Here is a 23,671-nt window from a genome sequence, read left to right on the forward strand (position 1 = left end):
CGTGTCTGTTGGACTATTTCGCAAGCAGGTATGTAGGCTGTGCTATGCGTTCTTTCGACAGTTTAAGAGTTGATTTTGTGTCTGCAAATCAGTGTACTGCATTATTTAGGGGAAGTTTGCATGTCTGTGTGCTGCGTACTGAAATTATTTCGGTAATTTAGGAGATATTTGCGTGTCTGTAGATCGTTATTTCGGTAATTTACAAGTAGTTTATAGGTCTGTAGGCAATGTGACATGAACCCAATCATGCCATAGCGTGTGATTTGTATCAGTGTAATAAATATACTATCTAAAATCCTAAAATCCATGGCTAAACAAACGTTCCAAAATAAATAAAGTACAGTCCTTCCTCTCTCCAGCAGCCCAATGCAGGCTCAGTCATTTTCCCCACCAGACAGCCATGGTTGGTTATAGAATGGACGACAGTGCCTTCTGGTGGCAGTACTGTGTACTAAGTCAATTGGACTCCAGACCTCATGGCAACCACACTGTTTCCCTTCATTTTCCTCCGCCATTTTGGATTATGTTACGGAACGGACAACAGCACTCTCTGGTGGCATCACTGCGTAGTAGGTCTGTTGGGCTATGGGCCCCAAGGTGACCACACTGCTTCCCACCATATCCCCACACACCAGACCGCCACACTGGATTACGTCATGTAATGGATGACAGCGCCCTCTGGTGGCAGTACTGTTTACTAGGTCAGCACAGGTCGAGTCCTCTTCCTGCCATTTCCTAGGATGTGCTGTTGGTCAGATGACTTGGGTTATTGGAGGTAGTCAAAGTGCCCTTTTCTCCACCATTTTCTTAGGTTAGTGGAGGTAACTGTGGTGTGTTGCATTGTCCTGATTGAATTAGAACTTCCTGCTGTTTTCTGGGGAGGAGGGGGAAAGAGGGAGGGGAGGGGGTTTACCTGTCGGTGAGAGGTAAGTAATGGATCAATTGATAAGAGTCAGAGGAGCTATTACAATAGCTCAGACCTGAAAATTTACCTGTAGCAGCGATGGGGGAGGTTTCCTGAGGGAGGGATGGGAGTGGGAAGGGCTGGGGGAACAATAAGTTAAGTGCCTTTCAATCAAAAGGAGAGATCCTTTTAGTAGAACAATAGGTGAAGTACCTGTCAATCAGAGAAGACAATACATTAAGTACCTGTCAATCAAAGGAGAACAGTAGGTTTGCCCTGAGTGCATACCTGCCTTTGATGTAGGCAAACTGCACTAACAAAATGGACTGACACCAGCCTAGTCCCTGTACTATCACTGTCACTGTGAACGTTGTCCGCCCTCTGGAGATCGTAGTTACGTTGCATGTAGGCATGTCTGTTATGTTATGTCCATAGGTACTCATAACGTGTTGTTTTTGAAATACATTTTGTCAGTGCATTTAGTTGTGCCAATTTTTCGTCATCTCTTATTGCTTTGTATATATGTATGTCATTTTCTGTGTAGTCTTAAGTGTAGCATATGACTATTGTTCGCATATTAATCACAGAAGACAGTGTTTACTGGGGATCCTACCTTCCCACATGTGCATGTAGATGTCTGTCTCAGACTCATGCGGTTTAAGTGGGTGGCATAAGGTTCAAATGGCTCTGATCACTACGGGACTTAACATCTATGGTCATCAGTCCCCTAGAACTTAGAACTACTTAAACCTAACTAATCTAAGGACAGAACACAACACCCAGTCAACACGAGGCAGAGAAAATCCCTGACCCCGCCGGGAATCGAACCCGGGAACCCGGGAGTGGGAAGCGTGAACGCTACCACCCGATGGCATAAGGTCCCAGTCCGATTACGAAGTGTACCATACCGTGGCTGAGATCGAAATGGTCCATTCTCAATCACTCTCTAATGCCAGGAAGGAAGTTGTTCAGTATATGTGCATAATCACTTACATCCTACTCACCTTGCCTTGTATCCAAGTGCCAACTTTTAAGGAGACGTCTAGTCTGTATTGGTACGGTTATTGTGTGTACTTTGTCCAACCTCCCCATCTTCAACCAGTACCTTGCAGCTCTGTATTTGGTCGTGATATCTATGGGGCATGCTCTGAGCACCACATGCAGTGCATCCACTGAGTTGGTGCTCGAGACAGCCTAAGTAGGATACTTCTCTGCCCTCGTTTGCCTGATGCTTTCCTGGTGACTGTGTGTCACAGTGCTGACTGCCATTTGAACCATTTTTATGTAGATCAGATGTAGAAATCTGAGAGTGATGTTTTTTTGGAGAGAATTTTTCTTGGTGACTTTGAGATGTGTTTCCGTATTTTTATTAGTCTAATTATCAACGGCAGAAGCTATTGACCAGTTAAAGGTGTTTTGTTGAATTGTTAGCGGCGAATTTCTGCAGAACAGTGGTCTGATTTAGGAATCTTACCTGAAAGACATCATAAGCCAACAGGGGTTTTAATTACTGACAGTGGAGACGAGACAAGTTAACCCTGTATGGCGGGTCAAAGTGAGGCCGGCGACACTTGCATAGGTTATTTGGATAGTGTGGCATAGTAGACAGTTAAACAGAGGCCGCCAAAAACGCTTCCATCTTAAAGTATTTTGTCAAGTAAGGGTGCGGTCGGTTTTACACACTGACGGTGGAAGATATCGTCTTACATATTTCACAACCCTACAGACGGAACTTTTGCCCTTCATACAATGTCCGCAGATACGAATTTGGCGGTGTTTCTCAAAGATTTCGAGAATTTGCACGTCCTTACTGATAATTTAAAGGCACAGGAGATCCTGCAAATTTATCAGAGATGTTTAATGCCGATTCCAAACATTGGTTCATCGACAAAAGAGAAGTGGATACTGCAGGAGGGAATGTTCCGAAACACCGCAGCAGTCTTTGCAGAGACAGGAAACAGGAGGTATAGTATTGGCTCTCAGAGTCGGCTGAAGGTGATGCTATTGAAGTCAAAAACAAGCTGCAAGGAAAAAAGATCTGCATTTCAAACAGATGTCAACACAAATTCGATGCATTTGGAGGTCTCGATACACGGAAACTTGTTCCAAGCACGCCTCGGAAATGCCAAGTAATTATCGACGCTGCTGGTGACTGGTAATTATATTTTTGTTTTGGTCATGTATGATGTATGTAGACGTTTCACAATAGTGCGTGGATTTTGACCGCGGTCGCGAATCTGACCTCGCGAGAGGTCTCGGAAGCTACTAGGGGCTACGAAATCAACGTTTAGAACGTGATGCAAAACTTATTTTGTTTACAATTCGTTCAAAATTTAACCCCTACAACCACAGTAGCCCCGCAGTAAAGATACAGAAATAAAACAATTTAATGGTTAATTTTATGCTGTTAAAGATCACAGAATTCTGAAGCAATACGGACACAAAAAGTAAGTTTGACACTTGGAAAGAGCAAGAACAAGTGGTGTCTCATATACAAGGATTTAGGAAGGAAAAGAAATGTGCTTGAAACAGTTAGGATCCAGTAAGCAGGTAACGTAAGAGGGCTAGAGAATAATAAAAATCTCCTGTAGCGTGCGTCTTCTGTAGGTTAGCTGGCTTTTGCAGGTTTCCCGCCTTGATAGACAACAAGTATCCCGTATCAAATTATTTGTCTTGACTTATCCTCCATCACTGTGGTACGTTGTATACGCCAAGGCTAATCGTTTACGCTTAGGAATATACGTAGTGTCCGCATCATTTCCGAAAAATTTTTTGCTAAACGCACGAGATATATTGAAAGTCAAATACAGTTTGACAAGTTCCGGAAGAAATCAAACTTCATAGAGTGTTTCATCATTCAGCTTTGTACAAACACTTGTTTCTGCACAGAAAGCATTGTCTCATAATATGTACGGCCTTTCCCTTCCCCACGCCCGCTTTCCTCGCTTCCGCAAGTTCGCTCGCGCTGACCCTTCGGTTTGGAGGCAGGCACGTCTGTCTAGATTGATATCGACCAGGTTACGCCTGCCTCTCTGGGAACGGCTGGTCGCTCCGCACGGCGCTGTCCCTCCCACTCAGCACGCACCCGTTTCCCGGAAACCGCCTCAGCCGAACGCAACGGCACGGAACGGAACGCAACAGCGACGCACCACGCATCTCTGCTCCAAGAGCTGAGACAGCCGAAGCGTAATCACGCCGGGAATTTGCTGCACTCCTCCACAGCTCTCTCATGTTACACAGGATTGCCGATGCTGACACAACAACCCTAACTATGAGGGAACTGACACATTTTTCAGACAATATATGTAACTTTTCTTGAATGATGCTCTACACTTAAAAGTGACAGGCTTATTAAACGTACTCACGAAGTCACTTAAAATGACGATCGGAACGTTCTACCAGCCTTTCAGTTCCACGACAATAGGAATCCGTTTCTTGGTCACGGAGCCACTCCCGAAAACCTAGTTGAATGTTACCAGTGTCTGAAAATCTACGATTGCTGCTAATCAGTTCCTGGAAGTGGGTCTGTGGTCCATGTAGATGGTCTCCCCCCCAACCCCACCCCCCACCCCTGCCGAAATTACCATCGGTTTTTTCTGTGCAGCCTCAGTCAATTTATTGGTAGCATATCACTTACCGCCAGAATTTCAAGAATTTCACAGTGAACCGATCTGCAGTTTAGACTATTTGCCCATAAGAATAGTGCTGTTTCGCGTACTTCACCTGTGGGGGTACTTTTTCCAGTTGCTGCTCCATTTCACACCGACACTGTGATGCACCTGTTACCCGTGCCAGAACAGGACTGCTTTTGGTGGAAATCGAGAACATGTACTATCTTCTGACAATGCGCCAGTCTTGTTGCGCAGTAGTCTCGGCGTGAGACTACATATGAATCTTTCTTTATGAAATCCCCTCGTACCTATCTGAACCTGAAAAAGAACTCGATTTTTTTTTCAGCACATTTGCACTTACATCAAAGATTGTGGGTGTGTGATAATTATCTGTAGTTCTGTGTAGCAGCTGTTTGTATTATTTTGATTGTTATGACTCAGCAGTGATGATTTTTTATCATTAATTACTCATCGTTCATACACTGTTAGTGTTGTAGTGTGTGACTTTACGAAGAAAGCACTGAGTAGTTCGTCTATTTCCTAGTAATCCTATTCAGGATGTTACTATTACTATTCAGGATGTATCGTAAAAACAACAATACAATTCATTTCTAATCTAATAACATTTAAAAGTGTTTGTATGCAAGCAGACTGCCTATTTATGCAATTTATGTTGTTCGTAGCATAGGTGATTGCAGAGGGCGTTAGTTTCCAACTGTGTCTTCATTGTTCGAACGTACGAATGTCGGGTGATATAGGTATCCAGAGGAAAATTACAGGAGGCCAGCATTTAATTTATATTTCGTTTCACTTGGCGGATTATGTTTATCGTTTCATTTAAAGAAAGCAGTACGTTTCTAGTATTCATTCGATATACCACCAACTGAAGTTTCATATATTCGTTTAAAAATAAAACTAATGCGGTCTTTCACAGTATTTTTCTTAATTTGGGTAGAAATATTAAGCACCAAACCCAATTATACTCTAAAGTACCCGTATTTCAACTAGTGACGTGCACTTGAACGTTGTTACGTGTTATGTTTACAAGGAACGCCTTGAGTGCGATGTCGCAAAGGGCAATGATGTTTACAGAATTCGACGGCCCACATATTGTGTGCCACGCAAACACAATATTGGCTGCCTGTGGCAACGTGAGGCGGGACTGGGGGTCTCCAATGGTACGCACAGTGTTAGGCTATGGGGCGTTGTTCGAACTGCTTGCTCGGCGAGTAACACACAACAGTACTGCAGTGCTAATAGTTTTGATACAAAGCAGAGCAATGGCAACGATAAGCAAAGCAAACATTGCATTATATCTACATCAACAGTTGCCGAAGTTGACGTTTCGTGAGAAAGGAATCCAAGGTTTTCCGCAGTGTGAGACAGACGTGGCAGATGAAATATCAGCGTTTCTGCAAGATGAGTCAGTGGAATGTGGTTTCGTATACGCTGCACTGTTCGGACAATGTGCATGAGGAATACAATGATCACGATACGTGCTTAACAATCGAAAGTGATTCTGAAATAGGTTCAAATAAAATGGTTCAAATGGCTCTGAGAACTATTGGACTTAACATCTATGGTCATTAGTCCCCTAGAACTTAGAACTACTTAAACCTAACTAACCTAAGGACAGCACACAACACCCAGCCATCACGAGGCAGAGAAAATCCCTGACACCGCCGGGAATCGAACCCGGGAACCCGGGCGTGGGAAGCGAGAACGCTACCGCACGACCACGAGATGCGGGCTCTGAAACACGTTTCGGGCCACGTAGTTCATCATCCTTGTACAGGGAGCCATAAATCCCGTCCGAAAGAACAGACACCATTGACGACCTGCAGCCGTCTAGAACGAAATTAGAATTATATTAATACCGTCAGCTGCGCACGGGCGTTCATATAGATCAACGGGGAGAGGTGAAAATGTGTGTCCCGACAGGGACTCGAACCCGGGATCTCCTGCTTACGTGACAGACGCTCTATCCATCTGAGCCACCGAGGGCACAGATGATAGTGCGACTGCAGGGACTATCTCGCGCACGCCTCCCGCGAGACTCACATTCTCATCTTGTATGCCGACACACTACGCTCGTAGTGTCCTACCCCAACACACTCATTACTCGTGGAAGACATTATTCCAAGTCCCGTAAGAGTTCGGAGAATATGTGTGCATCCACACATTTCTAGAGGAAATGCGTATGAGAGGAAGATTGGTATACAATTATGCCTACTACACTCCTGGAAATGGAAAAAAGAACACATTGACACCGGTGTGTCAGACCCACCATACTTGCTCCGGACACTGCGAGAGGGCTGTACAAGCAATGATCACACGCACGGCACAGCGGACACACCAGGAACCGCGGTGTTGGCCGTCGAATGGCGCTAGCTGCGCAGCATTTGTGCACCGCCGCCGTCAGTGTCAGCCAGTTTGCCGTGGCATACGGAGCTCCATCGCAGTCTTTAACACTGGTAGCATGCCGCGACAGCGTGGACGTGAACCGTATGTGCAGTTGACGGACTTTGAGCGAGGGCGTATAGTGAGCATGCGGGAGGCCGGGTGGACGTACCGCCGAATTGCTCAACACGTGGGGCGTGAGGTCTCCACAGTACATCGATGTTGACGCCAGTGGTCGGCGGAAGGTGCACGTGCCCGTCGACCTGGGACCGGACCGCAGCGACGCACAGATGCACGCCAAGACCGTAGGATCCTACGCAGTGCCGTAGGGGACCGCACCGCCACTTCCCAGCAAATTAGGGACACTGTTGCTCCTGGGGTATCGGCGAGGACCATTCGCAACCGTCTCCATGAAGCTGGGCTACGGTCCCGCACACCGTTAGGCCGTCTTCCGCTCACGCCCCAACATCGTGCAGCCCGCCTCCAGTGGTGTAGCGACAGGCGTGAATGGAGGGACGAATGGAGACGTGTCGTCTTCAGCGATGAGAGTGGCTTCTGCCTTGGTGCCAATGATCGTCGTATGCGTGTTTGACGCCGTGCAGGTGAGCGCCACAATCAGGACTGCATACGACCGAGGCACACAGGGCCAACACCCGGCATCATGGTGTGGGGAGCGATCTCCTACACTGGCCGTACACCACTGGTGATCGTCGAGGGGACACTGAATAGTGCACGGTACATCCAAACCGTCATCGAACCCATCGTTCTACCATTCCTAGACCGGCAAGGGAACTTGCTGTTCCAACAGGACAATGCACGTCCGCATGTATCCCGTGCCATCCAACGTGCTCTAGAAGGTGTAAGTCAACTACCCTGGCCAGCAAGATCTCCGGATCTGTCCCCCATTGAGCATGTTTGGGACTGGATGAAGCGTCGTCTCACGCGGTCTGCACGTCCAGCACGAACGCTGGTCCAACTGAGGCGCCAGGTGGAAATGGCATGGCAAGCCGTTCCACAGGACTACATCCAGCATCTCTACGATCGTCTCCATGGGAGAATAGCAGCCTGCAGTGCTGCGAAAGGTGGATATACACTGTACTAGTGCCGACATTGTGCATGCTCTGTTGCCTGTGTCTATGTGTCTGTGGTTCTGTCAGTGTGATCATGTGATGTATCCGACCCCAGGAATGTGTCAATAAAGTTTCCCCTTCCTGGGACAATGAATTCACGGTGTTCTTATTTCAATTTCCAGGAGTGTATTAAACTGGAAGGGAAATTGGCTGGAAAGTCATTTATTGTACAGCCAGGAGCTGAAGGTGCTCTGCCTTAAGATTCCTTCTCGTGTGCGTAATCTTGCAAGGGCAGTGGGGAATATTTATGTCACTGCAAACGAGAGTGGGAAAATCGTCGTAAGAGAACTACAATTGTGGTATGATCACCGCTTATGGTCAATAGCTGCGCAAAACTACTTGCTTTTACTTTATTCCTGGTCCACGTATAAAAATCATGCTCTTTTAGAGCAAACTATCCTTCCTAAAAAGTGCGTGACATTGCAGTTCAAACCACTAGGTACCACACAACAGATTCTGCTTCTAGATTATTGTTTTTTCCACGCCTGCAAAACATATTATTACCTGCAGGTAAGCTTTAAAGGATAGCCAGTTTCACGATAAGCTCCACGACAGACTGTTTCGCATTCAGTTGCATGCCATCACATTTCATCAGCTGTCATCTCATTACCACACCAATACGATTCTACATGCATTCTTTAAGAGTGAGTACGTCGCTGAGAGTCCTGCACGGTTTGTACGTGTAACTCACAAGCCTTCGATCTTGATGGTGTGAGCCCTTGTGATCACGGTGGAGCGCAAGTTTTCATTCGGTGTTCACGGTGCAAGACAATCGTTCGTTCTGAACATTTCCTAAATGTCGACGATGTCCATTTTGTGAAGTGTAACATATACATCTCATGGAAGATTGACGTCTGAACTTCCCGGGCGATCGTTTTCCGTCGCCCTCTTGATGCACATGGTGAGTCACTAGCACCTAATATTCCTCATGTCATAATTGTTAATACAACACTTTCAAACGCGTCTTACTAAATGTTTAACTTGCGACCTCATACTCAAAGAATTCCTTGTTAACTCGTCTTCATTGGGTATACTAGCTGACTCTGACAATGCGGTTCCTCAAAATAGTATGAGTAATTTACTCTTGGGCTTTCCAATAAGTTTGCGACAAATTTCGATGTTCTGCGTAAATTTTAATTGTATATCCGATGTCTGTATGTCTGCATTTACGTCAATACTTCGCAAGTTGCTTCACGGTGTGTGGCGGAGGTACTTCTGTTACTAGTAACTGATCTCGCATTCCTTCTTCCACTCACGAATGACGTGTGTTAAGAATGTTTGTCAGTAAGTCTCCATATTAACTCTAATTTCTGTAATTTTCTCGCAGTGGTCAATTCGTGAGATGTACATAGGATGAAGTAATACGTTGTCCTACTCTTACCGGAGAGACTTTATCAAAATTTCAACAATACAGCTCTCCGTGATACACAGCGCCTCCCTTGTAGCATCTGCCCACTGTAGTTTGCTGAGCATCCCGGCAATGCTTTCGCTCGGAAAAAACATTTCCATGAGGAAACGCACCACACTTTGTGGGATCTACTCTATCCATTCTATCTGTCCTGCCTGCTAAGGGTCCCATACTCAAGATTTGGTACAAGAATCGCCTTATAAGCCGGTTCTTTCGAGGATGAGTTACATTTACTTAAGGTACCTCCTATAGATCTCATTCTGGTATCTGCTTTTCCTGCTACTTGTTTCATGTGGACATTCCACTAAGATTTCTCTGGATAGTTACTCCCAGATTTTTTACGGTGGTTATTGTGTCCAACAATCTTTCATTTATTGTGCAGTTGTATGTTAAAGACTGGTTTCAACTGCAACTTTCCTTGCGGTGACTATGATTCACTTTGACCCCACTGTCGTACCAGTTTACCTGTTCATGTTTCTCTGCCTCGTGATGGCTGGGTGTTGTGTGCTGTCCTTAGGCTAGTTAGGTTTAAGTAGTTCTAAGTTCTAGGGGACTGATGACCATAGATGTTAAGTCCCATAGTGCTCAGAGCCAACCTGTTCATGTGGTCAAAAGAGAAGAAAATCTTCGACAACATGACTTACACATCGAAAACGTGAAAAGGGACGAGTAGTTGTTTACTTATAAGACAGGAAAAAATTTTATATTGCGTTCGCTACAGATATCTGCCAAAGTTTTGTTTTGTAGCCATCCCAAGGCTTACTAATTTATAGTATGTCCGATGCTGCCACGACCGACCTCTCGGCCAGGTTTACATGCAAGTAATATATATATTTAGGAGTTCACTTATTTTTACATTTTGTTATTGTTTTTAGTGCTGGTACCAAAGGAGATATTGAAGCAAGTACGTTTTCTTAAATGAAACCGTTTACTTTTTATAACTGTATTAGAGAGCTCTTGAGAAGAAAGTTACAGTGATATGCCTTTCGTTAATGTTCACTTTGAAATCTGTCATAAAGAAATTCGAGAAATGTCCTAGAATTTGGGAGCACGGTGCAACCACAGCCAAACAGAGTGAGCTCTCGTGCTACGCTGTGTCAGAATGCCAATACAAATGCCTGTTTAGTTGCTGCGCTGCAGGGCCCTCATTTCTGCTTCGACAGTCGATGCATGTAGACATGTACACCAATGAGGAGAAGTTGGATATGCTATATGACCTGGTCAATCTAAACGTAATAATGGTTTTAGAAACAAGAGAAAGGGAGCGTGGAACGGTTAGGCAGGGTTCAGGGAAAAAATCTTTCATCTTATTGTTTGAAATTTTATTTAAACAAGACCAATAATTTTTCAGTAACAAATATTTATAGTGTTTTAAGAAATTTATAAGTGTAAAAAAATTTAAATAAAAAAAACACGGAGCGTAAACTACAGGGTTACTCAAGCGCTTGAGAAATATTTGCAATTGCCTGCATCTTAAAAGAAGTTTTACCCACTGAAGAGAAAAAACCATGGAAGAGACTGCAAAAAAATGCATTTTCAAATCATTTAAAAGTACCAGTGAGTCGAGAATGTTGTGTAATAAACAATCAACAGGAATTTTCTTAACAGAAAAGGTATTAACAATCTAAGAAAAACAACAATTTGAGGGGCACCCCCAATGTGCTTTCAAGACAACCTTCCAATTACGTGTAATTACATTAAATTATTAAATTCTTAATGATTCCATCACACTTAATAAAATCTTAGACTCTCCTTCAATTAAAAAAAAAAAAAACAGGAAAATTCTTAGGGTATTAGCTTTTTTAAAAAAAGTATGTCTTTGAAAGACATTCCCCAAACTGTGCTTTCAAGGCCGGTTTCCAGTTAATTATAATTGCTTTAAAAAAGCTTTTAAATATTGAAGTCTCAGTGATTCCATCATACTTAAAAAATATCTTGCATTTTCCTTCAGTTAAATAAACAGCAGGAGAGTTATGAACCATTTAAGAAAAAGACATAATCATTTGAAAGAGAACTTTGCAAATGCATGTGATACGTCTCACATAAATCTTGACTTGTTGAGCAGCGCCGTCATCTCTCTGGTGTCACAGGTCCGAGCGACCTTTACACTCCACTTCATCCGTCTTGTGCAAGGTGTGACCCTCACGCTGACAAAATTTGAAAACACTGAGGGCGTGTGTTAACGGTCGGTTCCATACCACTATCCCAGAAGTAGCTTTCATAAGTACACATGGGAGTTGAATATAAGTCCGGTGCGAAATAGCTCAGTGCCTTTGTGAAACCTCAGTCAAAATGGAAGCACTGAGCTACCAGGGGGTTAAAAGGCAACAGTCAGAAACCAAGGTCCGCAACACACACATGGCCGTATCGAAGGAAAATACAAAAGAGTCACTATGAAGACCCAGAACAGCTCAAGAGGTGGTCCAGAGACACAAAGGTTATACTTAAAAGCCACCCAATTTAGATCAACACCAGAGAATACAGCAATTTCCACAGTGGAGTTTAAGGATATACACCCATTACCTCTAAACTGTTAGGATATATCTAGAATAGAACGCCGAGTGGGCCTTCAGATAAACTGAATAAGTATAAAACAACTGCAACCAAAGCGACTATATCCAGTTTCTTTCTTTCAGGAATTCAGCTAAGCCATCAGTCAGAGTTTTGTAAGTAGGATAAAAATTCGTGTCCACGATCACTCCACCGAATACCAGAAGTTAAAGAAGGTCACTAAGTAGTGGAAAAGTGACCAGGGCGGACGAACACTAACACCTTTGTGCCTCTCGTTCCGAAAACCGATGGGGCCTCATTCTGTCCGTTCTGGCAGTCGCATATTAACTCCAGCTACCGCTTCCATCCAGCCAAAGCCGCTCCACCTGGCTGTTTTGCATTCTTCACTCCGTCTACCGTACTGCCGATCGCTTGCTCTCCTGGCCATTGTCGCTGAAATCGAGATCCCGCTGCGAGGCCAGAACCTCGACCAAAACAAGAACACCTCAGAAACGAACAAACAAACAACAGACAGACCCCAGGAATTCATAGTCGCGTGGGTCAACTTCCCCAACCAAATCGACAGAATTCTCTCTCCTCTAAGTTGTGCTGATTGTTGAGAGAGGTAGCTAGTTGTCTTTAACTTGGGAGACATGAAGCCTGGACTACTTACCTGACTCAAGACTGATCAAAAGCAAATAGACTGGACCCAAATCTGCGTCGATCTCAAATGGACCCAATAAGCGGGGTATTAACTTACTGGAATAGCCCTTTCCCCCTTCCTGATTAACTAACACTGGGACTGCCCACAAAACCCCGATCACCTACCTTACCCCTAAATTCTCTACACCCCTGATTATAGCGATCGGCCCACCGCTGATGTGTCCACTGAATATTTTGGTGCACCTTCCTCCAGTTCTCCTACACAACCTTAGCGTTAATACGATCCAGGAACCAATCGTTAACTGACCACAAGTTGGAAAGATGTGAATTAACTTGATTGCCCAACACAAGGGAAACAGGGCCAGCTTTCAATGACGCATGCAGGGCTGCATTAAAGGAAGAACTAAGCCACCCCATGGAGTAATCCTACTTACTCTGCGAATTATTATGGAATGCAATAGGTATCCCTTTCAAATTTCCGCAAGAGATGTTTGAGGGTGATAGGGGGTACTAGTGACATGACGAATAGCCTGTTCGAAAAGAATCTCTTAAGGCCTGTACATTTGAAAGTCATGCCGTTATCGCTGACCAGATACCTCGGCGGGCCAAAGATGGAAATTATCCCCAAGAGATGTCAAATAGTAATAGAAAACATAATCTCGTGGCTAGGGGTTAATCTCCAGAGGCGTGAGAGAGTTCCACCACCACGAGTATGTACCAGTTACCATTGTGTGTGTGAGCCAGAGAAGCAATATAACCGATGAACCACTTATTCATGGGATAAGTTTCCCTATTGGATTGCAGAGGACCTTTACCAGGGCTAGAATTTGATTTGGCTCTTTTGCAGACTTCACAATCACTCTCCATCCAACGGACATCCTCGTATAAGGAAGCCTAAGACACATGGCGCTTATTATTAGCCTTAGTTTTGTGGAAACGTAGATGCCCTCCAGGCACCATATAATGAAAATACCGGAACACAGGCTAGACGACCTGTCCAGCCCTTGACAGCAAACCAGGTCTTTATGAATGAAATGAGTAGCCGCCTGTTCCCCATTCAATAATTAGTTCTGGGATCACTGTCCTGCCTTTGCCTGAGGTACCCGAAAATTTCGGAGACTTCAGGTACTATCCGGCCTACACAATCCTCCGGACCGGAATATTTCTCTGACTGCTGAACCCGAATCTCAAACATCTGACTCAAAGCGTCAGATACCTGATTGTCGATGCCACGGGTATGTTTCACCTGAAATTCGAAAGCCGAAATTCGAACGCCCAAGCGAGATGTACGATCCGTCTAAGCGCTTGATAATCAGTTACAGGTAAAAATTCACGGTTTCAGTCTGGAACCGCGCGACCGCTACGGTTGCAGGTTCGAATCCCGCCTCGGGCATGGATGTGTATGATGTATTTAGGTTAGTTAGGTTTAACTAGTTCTAAGTTCTAGGGGACTGATGACCTCAGAAGTTAAGTCCCATAGTGCTCAGAGCCATTTGAACCAAATTCACGATGCTCATGGTAAAACCTGAAATTTTCTAAAGCGAAATGCACCGCTAGCGCCTCCCATTCGTGGACAGAATACTTAAGCTTTGCTGGGACAACCTTCTAGACGCACAGGTCACACGTCTACGATCTCCTTTCTGCTTTTGGAGGAGGACTTCCACCACGCCGCGTGTAGAGACCCTGTTTGGACCAAAAAGGGCAACTCGAAGTTTGAGATAACCAGAACGGGCGGGTTACTAAGAGCATACTTAATAGCTTCGAAGGACGCCTGATGAGTTTGATCTCAGCGGAAATTAACTCCTATCTTCGTAATTCATTAAGAGGGGCGCCCAATTGTGCGAATTTAGGCACATATTTGCGGAAATAGTTGGCCATTTCAATGAATCTGGTAACCCCCTTTTTATTAACAGGAGGTGGAACATATCGCAGATGTTTCGTACGCTCCTGATCAATCCTATGATCCGGAGACCATACATTAAATGGCCTAGAAAGGAAAACTGCCAGCGCGCCTAGTTGACCTTAGAAGGTTTCACGCTCAAACGTGCCTTCATAAACCTCTCTAACACTGATTCCAAATGCAGCAAGTGTTTCTCAAATGTGGAGCTATAGACAACAACATCGTATAAAGAGTTGTATAGATACTTAAATTTTAACTCGCCGAGCACCGGATTCTGTAGCCTAGATGAAACAGCTGCTCCAGTCGACAAACCAAACGGAGCTCTGTTACATTCAAGTAGATTCTAATCAGTCAGAAGGCAGTAAAATACTTGGAATCGTCTGATTACGGAATTTGGTAGTAGGTTTGATTCAAATCCAAAACGACGAAATACCGTTCCATTTATCTGATAGCCGCCTGCCTGGGGCCTGCTGGACAAATGACTCCCGCGGGACTCCTTTTTTGTGGTTTTAGCCTGAAGGCCGTACAGACATACGCGTCTTGTCGGCCAGTGTCATTCGAGCAGCGAAACAGTGAAGTTTTGGAACGCAACAATGGCATGAGCGAACTCTTAAATTCCACAACGAATGTTTATTTACGACTCGTATTGCGTGCGGATTCCGCTCGTACTGTTCGGTGATAGTTTGACCAGAAGTTTCCAGGTGTTCGAACTCCGAGTCATGGTCCAGTTCACAAGTTAGTAAATAGATTTCGTGAAACTGGAAGTGTTCAAGACAAGAAGCGTAAACGACGGCGTACGGTACTCAAAGCGACTCGTCTCGATGACACTGTATAGAGCCTGGAAAATTCCCCTAGAAAGTCTCTTAGACGTCTTTCGAAGCAAACACAAATATCGGGCACCTCTGTAAAATAGCTGTTAAGCTGCTTGGGATAAGGCACTATATAGTATCGGTAGTACAAACCTTCAACCTGGTGATCCTGCGCACATGGCTACGTTTTGCGAATGGGTTTTAAAACAAGTGCATGACGGTGAAATGGATCGTTACCTCATTCTGTTTTCAGACGAGGCTTGGTTCCATTTACACGGGTCTATTAATTCCCAAAACTATTGACATTGGAGCGCAGATAGACCTGTCGTGCTTCATAATGAACCGCTTCATGATTGGAAAAGAGGGTATGTTGTGCACTTAGTGGAGACAGAGTAACAGGACTATTTTTTGTATTGAAACAGTTACAAGTGAAAGATGTGTGCAGAACATATAGCGACCGTTTTTTAATGAACTGAGTGAAAGAGAACGAAGCTTCGCATTTTTTCAACAGTTTTCGGCAAGGGCTCATACGGCCAGTATTTCTTTGCACTCAATTTACGATATGTTCGGTGAAAGAGTGGTTAGTAAAATTACCTGGCACGCTAGAAGTCCTGATTTAAATCCGTGCGATTTTTATTTGTGGGGTGTACTGAAGTACAAAGTGTACACATCAAATCCTCACACGAAAGACGAGCTCAGGGATCATAAACGTGAATCAGTTAATTCAATATATCAGAGAAAATTACATCGTGTGATTTCTTGAGAGATGCGCGGAAAATAATGGCTGGCAGTTCCAGCATCTCCTCGCGCGACGGTGGTGTGGACAAAATTTATTTGCTTATGTTTTAAATGTAGTCAAGTCGTACCGCAGCAGTGAACGGGCGACACGGCATCTGATAGCCGGACAACGGAGCGCTCTATGCCCGGGATCCACAGCGCCGCACTGGCGGTCATCAGATAAATGAAACACCGTGCGCTTTGGTACTGAGAACTATCTGAGATAATGATGAATATCAGGTAAAGATAAGGATTCGAAGATAACTTTTCCGTTCACCAACCAGTAACCTCCTTACTACTCTTAGTGACCAAGAACATTGGTGACGCATAGGGAGAGGTAGAAAGTCTTATCTCTCCTTCACGCAACGTACTATCATGGCACACAGGCTCCATCTTGGAGACGGAAGGTGGGATAACCTATAGGGCGATTGACGAGATGGAACATCGTGAGTCAATCGAATTCTGTACTGGTTTTTGTTAGTCATGCCAAGCCTATTTGAGGACTATCGGAAACTTATCGAGCACTGGCGATAGTTGATCCCTTTTTCGTGGCTCCAAATGACTCAGTTTATAACATCCAGTTGCAGGCAAAACAAAACACATCGGCTGTGAAATATCACACAAGCGTAAATCTAGTTGCTCCTCAGGACGAAATTTATAATGAATAGTATTTTGTTGACCATCCAACATTAATCCTGCCCTGAATATAAAATCACATCCTAGGATCAAATTAACGGGCAAATTCTTAACCACTAACAACTTAACCGGAGAGGAAAACTGCGAAATAATCAAACCAACCGGAAAAGTCGCAAACTAAAAGCAGCTGATGGCCGCTAACCGATCGAAAAAAATTTCTACTACTAATGGAGCAACAGCGGCGATACAGAGACCCCAGAATCGACAAGTGCGCAATCACGCTCATGATTCAAATGGGCACAAATAAAGGGCTCACCTACTAAGCCCCCAATTCGACGACAGTGCCTACGAAAGGATGGTATGAAATCCTTTCTGGACTTCCGACACCGTGAACTGTCTACCCCTTTCTGCTAAACCGGACACTCACGAGAAAATGTCCCACGTACCGACAACCAAAACAGACATTAGATCGTTGTCGTGCGACACTGTCGAACTTACGTTGTACCGAAGAGTTATTAGCTCCCAAACAACCGTAACATGATTGAACCCGATTATCAGCGTATCTCAGACCCTCAATGCTGGAAACGTGAGCACTTAAATGATCAAAGGTGGAGGGCTTGCTAGCAAAGATGTTGCGAGATCGATCCTCGGGCCTCATCCCTCCCAATATGTTATCGATAATTTGACCCTCAGGAACTCCTGAAAGCCAAACAGCGGTTCGGATCTGCTCAATATATTTATCATGGGCTCATTACTTGATTGCAACCGCCAATAACGCTTGCACTGCCACTCGTTGTTCAAATGCAGGATGGTTTGAAACTGATCACCAATTGATGTAATTCTTTCAACTCCTTTCCCTTGCGCAAAATGTCCGCAAATATTTGACTCAATGTCTCACTAGTTAACGGGTACAGTAACTGAAGAACCTGATCATGAAGCAAATTCAGCGCTTCAGCATTACGCTCAAATGTAACAGAAAACCCTAAGACTGCCTCGACGTCACTCACTGACTGAATGGACAATTTATTAATCACCCTCAAAAAGTTCCCATAAGGTGTGATAATTTGCGGAAATTACTCACAGCAAAACACCGAGGGGAAGTAAGTTCCTGACCAGGATTATTCAAACCAACTTGGGTGTCAGACATATGGTCCACACTCGAACTCGGTGCATCCTCTAAAGCAAGCTGATTTACAACACCCTGTAGTTGTTGAATAACTTGCACCTGGTCGGCACCAGGCTTAAGATGGCCAAGGTAACCAACCCGATTTTCCCTGTGAAATAGTTGTGCCTGAAGGCGAGCAAGTTGTTTACAAGTGAGAGGAATGCCGTCAAGAAAATCAATATTTCAGTAAGTTTGGTTAGGCCACTTGTTGGGCTACCCCTCGGTTGGGGTTTGAAGGGGGGAGGGGTGGAGGTTGAGACATGTTGCGGCTCGTGTTGGTGCCGTTGGTAGGTTGGCATCGTGTAATAGGGATAGGGGCGTCTTGTTTTCTTCTTGTGTTTACTGGCGCCTTTACATTTGCTAGAGTTGTCTGTCTGCGAGTGGCAGTAGCAGCGGTTATCGATATCTAGTACCATGGTACTATATTTGGAAGGACGTCAAGTGTTTTCCGGATCGGGTGTGTCAGCAATTCTGCTGGGACGGAGAAGCAGTGAGATCCGGCAGTGCGAGGGCATCCCAGGACCGCTGGGGGCATGCAGGCTCTGCCAAATCGAGGGGCGGCAGTTCCAAGGGCCACAACCTCGTTCTCCACCGGACCCAGGAAGTTTGAATTGAGTAAACAGTAACCCAGTAGTGAAACCTCCACTATTTTGAGATCACGCCGTTTGTTCGCGCGTTGCTGCTCGCAGGGTCGCTGAGACGAAGAGCAACGAGTGTAGTGTTTGGACTTGGCGAGATTAGTTAGCCGTCCTCCACTTCTTATTATTAATCATTGAATTCCTTGTGTTTATTGGTGAAGTTCGACCAGCGGTATTTTTCTGCCTAGTGGGCGCTAGCGCCCCAGTTACCTGCCCTGGTGGTTAGCATATTTTCGCGGCAGTGTACCTTTCCTCGCCTTGCCACTGCTGTCTAGTAAGGTGTGTAGTTCGACAGCCTCCTTGATTGTGGTCCGGATATGTTGTATCTTTGGGATTACCTTGGTTGTAGTGGTTCCTGCAGCTTCTGGATGTTCTAAACACCAGACTCTGAAGACGCAATACTGTCCGCCGGTTCCGCCTTGCGTGGGTTATTCCATCGTTGTATTGGTTATCAGATATTAGGAAGATTTTGCAACAGTGTTGGGTTGCGTTTAAACTGTCAGTAGTTGAGTTGCCATCCAGTTAAGCGAATACAACTGTTGGCTGCCTGTCTCATCGGTTACGAAGTTGAGCGACTTTCCCAGGCCTATCCTTGGAGCACTGATTGAGGTTCACTTCTCTCTTGGTTTGATCAGATTGTGATGACGGTTATTTTTGTTTTAAAATATATATATTTTAAATTTGAGTTATTACTATTGGGGCCTTCAGCCGACAAGTAATTTGAATTTCTTGTCAATAAGGCCTTCAGCCCTTAATGCAACTCTTAAAGGATGTTTAATTAGATATTTTCTCGTAAAAGTGAAAGTTTGATGACTGTATTTTGTTTTAATGATTTTAGTATCTCTTGTAGAAGTTTAACTGTTTTTAACAATTTGCTGTCCAGGCCTTCAGCCATTAAATTGTTTTTGAGTTATTACTATTGGGGCCTTCAGCTGACAAGTAATTTGAATTTTGGGTCAATATAGCCTTCAGCCGTGAATGCAATTTGGCTAAAGAATTTTAATTAGATAGTGCCTCTTAATACAGGAATTTTTTATGAGCTTTTTTTTAATATTTTAGCATCTCTTGGAGAAGTTTAACTGTTTTTAACAATTTGCTATCCACGCCTTCAGCCGTTAAATTGTTTTTGAGTTATTATTATTATTGCCTTCAGTCATCAAACTGTTTTTGAGTTATAACTATTGGGGCCTTCAGCCGAAAAATAATTTCAATTTCTTGTCAATAAGACCTTCAGCCATGAATGCAACTCTTAAGAATGTTTAATTAGATATTGTCTCGTAATAGTGAAAGTTTGATGATTGTATTTAAAAAAAAATATTTTAGGATCTCTTGGAGAAGATTAACTGTTTTTAACAATTTGCTATCCAGGCCTTCAGCCATTAAATTGTTTTTCAGTTATCACTACTGGGGCCTTCAGCTGACAAATAAGTTGAATTTATGGTCAATAAGGCCTACATCCGTGAATGCAATTTGGCTAAAGAATTTTAATTAGATATTGCCTCTTAATAGTGAAATTTTAATGTGTTTTTTTAAATAGTTTAGTATCTCTTGGAGAAGTTTAACTGTTTTTAACAATTTGCCTTCAGCAATTAAATTGTGTTTGAGTTATTATTATTATTGCCTTCAGTCATGAAACTGTTTTTGAGTTATAACTACTGGGGCCTTCAGCTGACAAATAATTGTAATTTCTGGTCAATAAGGCCTTCGGCCGTGAGTGCAACTTGCTTAAGAATTTTTTTTATTAGACCCTGTGTCTTAATCGTCAAATTTGATAATTGTTGTTCAAATAACTTACGGGTTTGCTGCCGGGTGACGTCGTCGACCATCGCCGATATTTCGACTGGAGCACACCCTGCCATTCTCAAGGCACAAATGCAAGTTATTTGAACATTCAATTCGCCGGGAAAAGTTAAGGTCTCACACTGATAATTGTTTATTGTCAGCCTCATTAGCAATTGGTTGCAAACTGTCAACGCAGCGGTGTAATGTGGTAGAACAGTTTCCACAGTTATGACAAGGAGCTTATCCAACGCTGCCGTCACTATCGCAGTGAGATCGGTAACACTTCCCTCGCCAGCTTAAGAGCTAATCTTAGCTCTGTAGGCGATCTGCTCTTTCTTTAAACACTTGAGCCCCAGGCAACACCACGCCTCCATACCTAAGTGCGGCCTGAAAATCACAAATGTAGAAGTTACAAAATTTTACCATAAACTTCATATCACTAAATAAGCAATCAGGTGGAAAGATGCTTAAAAGTCAGCCCCCGCCCGCCCCCAGAAATAAAAGGAGTAACAAACTGACATGGCCAATCAAACGTAATATTAGTTTTAGAAACAAGGCTAAGCGAACGTGGAACGGCTATGCAAACTTCAGGGAAAATACCTTTCACCCTTTAGTTTACATACTTTATTTAAACAAGACTCAAAATTTTTCAATAAGGAAAGAACTGCGGTGTTTAAAAAAATATAACAACAAGGTTTAAAGAACGTAAATAAAAACTACAGTAGCGTAAACTACAGGCCTACTGAAGCACTTGAGGAAAGAGGCGATAACCATTTAAGAGAAAAAACAATTTAAGAGACTGCTCTGAGCACTATAGGACGTAACATCTGAGGTCATCATTCCCCTGGACTTAGAATTACTTAAACCTAACTAACCTAAGGACATCACACACATCCATGCCCGAGGCAGGATTCGAACCTGCGACCGTTGCAGCAGCGCGGTTCCCGACTGAAGCGCCTAGAACCGCTCGGCCACAACGGCCGGTAAGACACTGCAAAAAAAGTATTTATAAATTCTTTAAAACTCCCAGTGAGTCCAGAATGTCTAGCAATAAACAAGCAAGACGACTTTTTTTTAATGTATTAACCATTTAAGAAAAACAACTTTATTTAAGGAACAGACCAATGTGCCTTCAAGGTAAGCTCCCGGTTATGTAGAATTACTGTATATATCATTCCAGCATACTTAATCAAATCTTACAATCTCTATTAATTAAATAAACAACAGAAAATTCTTAAGGTATTAAACATTTAAAAACGACCTTTTGAGAGACAACCCCAAACTGTGCTTTCAAGGCAAGTTTCCAGTTATGCATAAATACTGTAAAATATTTATGTTTCAGTGAATCCACCATATTTAATAAAATGTTACAGTTTCTTACAGTTAAACAAAGAGGAAAATTCTTGAAGTATTAAATATTTAAGGAAAAAAACCATATGCGAGAGAACTTAGCAAATGGACATAAATTGCTTTTCATAACTATTATTTCGGTAAGCCGTTTGCGGAGCAGTCATCTCACGGTTGTCGCACGTCCGAGCGTTCGTGCACCCCGTCAGACCAGCACTATGTTCTGCAAGGCGTGGCCTTAATACCGGCAAAAAAGTAGAACACATTAAGAGCGTGTGTTTACGTTCGGTTCCATACCACTTACCCAGAAGTAGCTTTAATAAATACACATGGGAGTTAAATATAAGACCGTTGCGAAATAGCACAGTGGCTTTGTCAAACCAGAGTCAATATGGAATAACTGAGCTACCAGGGGCTCAAAACGCAATAGGCAGGAACCAAGGCCCGCAACCCACAAGGTGCCGTGTCAATTCAAAACACAAGATAGACGCTACGGAGACCTAAAACCACTCAAGAGGTGGCCGAGAGACCCAGACGTTAAAACTAACTGCCGCCAGACTTAGGTCAACTCCAGAGGAGACAGCAACTTACACAGTTCAAGGGTGGAATTTAAGGATACGCACCCATTACCTCTAAGATGTCAGGAAATATCTAGAACAGAACATCGGGTGGGCCTTCAGATAAACCGAGTAAGCGTAAATGAACTACCACCAAGGCGAAACTGTCCAGGCTCATTCTTTGGGGACTTTAGTTAAACCATCAGTCAGTTTTGTAACTATGATCCAAATTCGGTCCGTGATCACACCACTACAGCCACGTCACCGAATACCAGAAGTTAAAGAAGGTCACTAACAAGGGAACCTCCCCATCGCAACCCACTCAGATTTAGTTATAAGTTGGCTCATTGGATAGGCCTTGAAAAGCTGAACACAGATCAATCGAGAAAACAGGAAGAAGTTGTGTGGGACTATGAAAAAAATAAGTAAAATATACAAACTGAGTAGTCCATGAGCAAGATAGGCAACATCAAGAGTAAGAGCTCAGGAGCGCCGTGGTCCCGTGGTTAGCGTGAGCAGCTGCGGAACGGGAGGTCCTTGGTTCAAGTCGTCACCCGAGAAAAAAAGTTTAATTTTTTTATTTTCAGACAATTATTATCTGCCCGTCCGTCCGTCCGATACATGGGGACTCTACTCCTAAACAAACATAGAAACACACGACGTCAGTCGACTACAGCGCACGGAAGAGAGAGTATTCCTGCTAACGAGGCTCCCTGGCTGGCAGTTGACTGTTCGCTACTTTGGACGGACAGATAATTGTCTGAAAATAAAAAATTAAACTTTTCACTCGAGGGAAGAATCGAACCAAGGACCTCTCGTTCCGCATCTGCTCACGCTAACCAAGCTGCTCACGCTAACCACGGGACCACGGCGCTCCTGAGCTCTTACTCTTGATGTTGCCTATCTTGCGCATGGACTACTTAGTTTGTATATTTTGCTTACTTTTTTCATAGTTCCACACAACTTCTTCCTATTTTCTTGATTGATCTGTGTTCAGTTTTTCAAGGCCTATCCACTGTGCCAACTTATAACTACACTCCTGGAAATGGAAAAAAGAACACATTGACACCGGTGTGTCAGACCCACCATACTTACTCCGGACACTGCGAGAGGGCTGTACAAGCAATGATCACACGCACGGCACAGCGGACACACCAGGAACCGCGGTGTTGGCCGTCGAATGGCGCTAGCTGCGCAGCATTTGTGCACCGCCGCCGTCAGTGTCAGCCAGTTTGCCGTGGCATACGGAGCTCCATCGCAGTCTTTAACACTGGCAGCATGCCGCGACAGCGTGGACGTGAACCGTATGTGCAGTTGACGGACTTTGAGCGAGGGCGTATAGTGGGCATGCGGGAGGCCGGGTGGACGTACCGCCGAATTGCTCAACACGTGGGGCGTGAGGTCTCCACAGTACATCGATGTTGTCGCCAGTGGTCGGCGGAAGGTGCACGTGC

Source organism: Schistocerca nitens, chromosome 5, assembly GCF_023898315.1.
Source record: "Schistocerca nitens isolate TAMUIC-IGC-003100 chromosome 5, iqSchNite1.1, whole genome shotgun sequence".
Lineage (NCBI taxonomy): Eukaryota > Metazoa > Arthropoda > Insecta > Orthoptera > Acrididae > Schistocerca > Schistocerca nitens.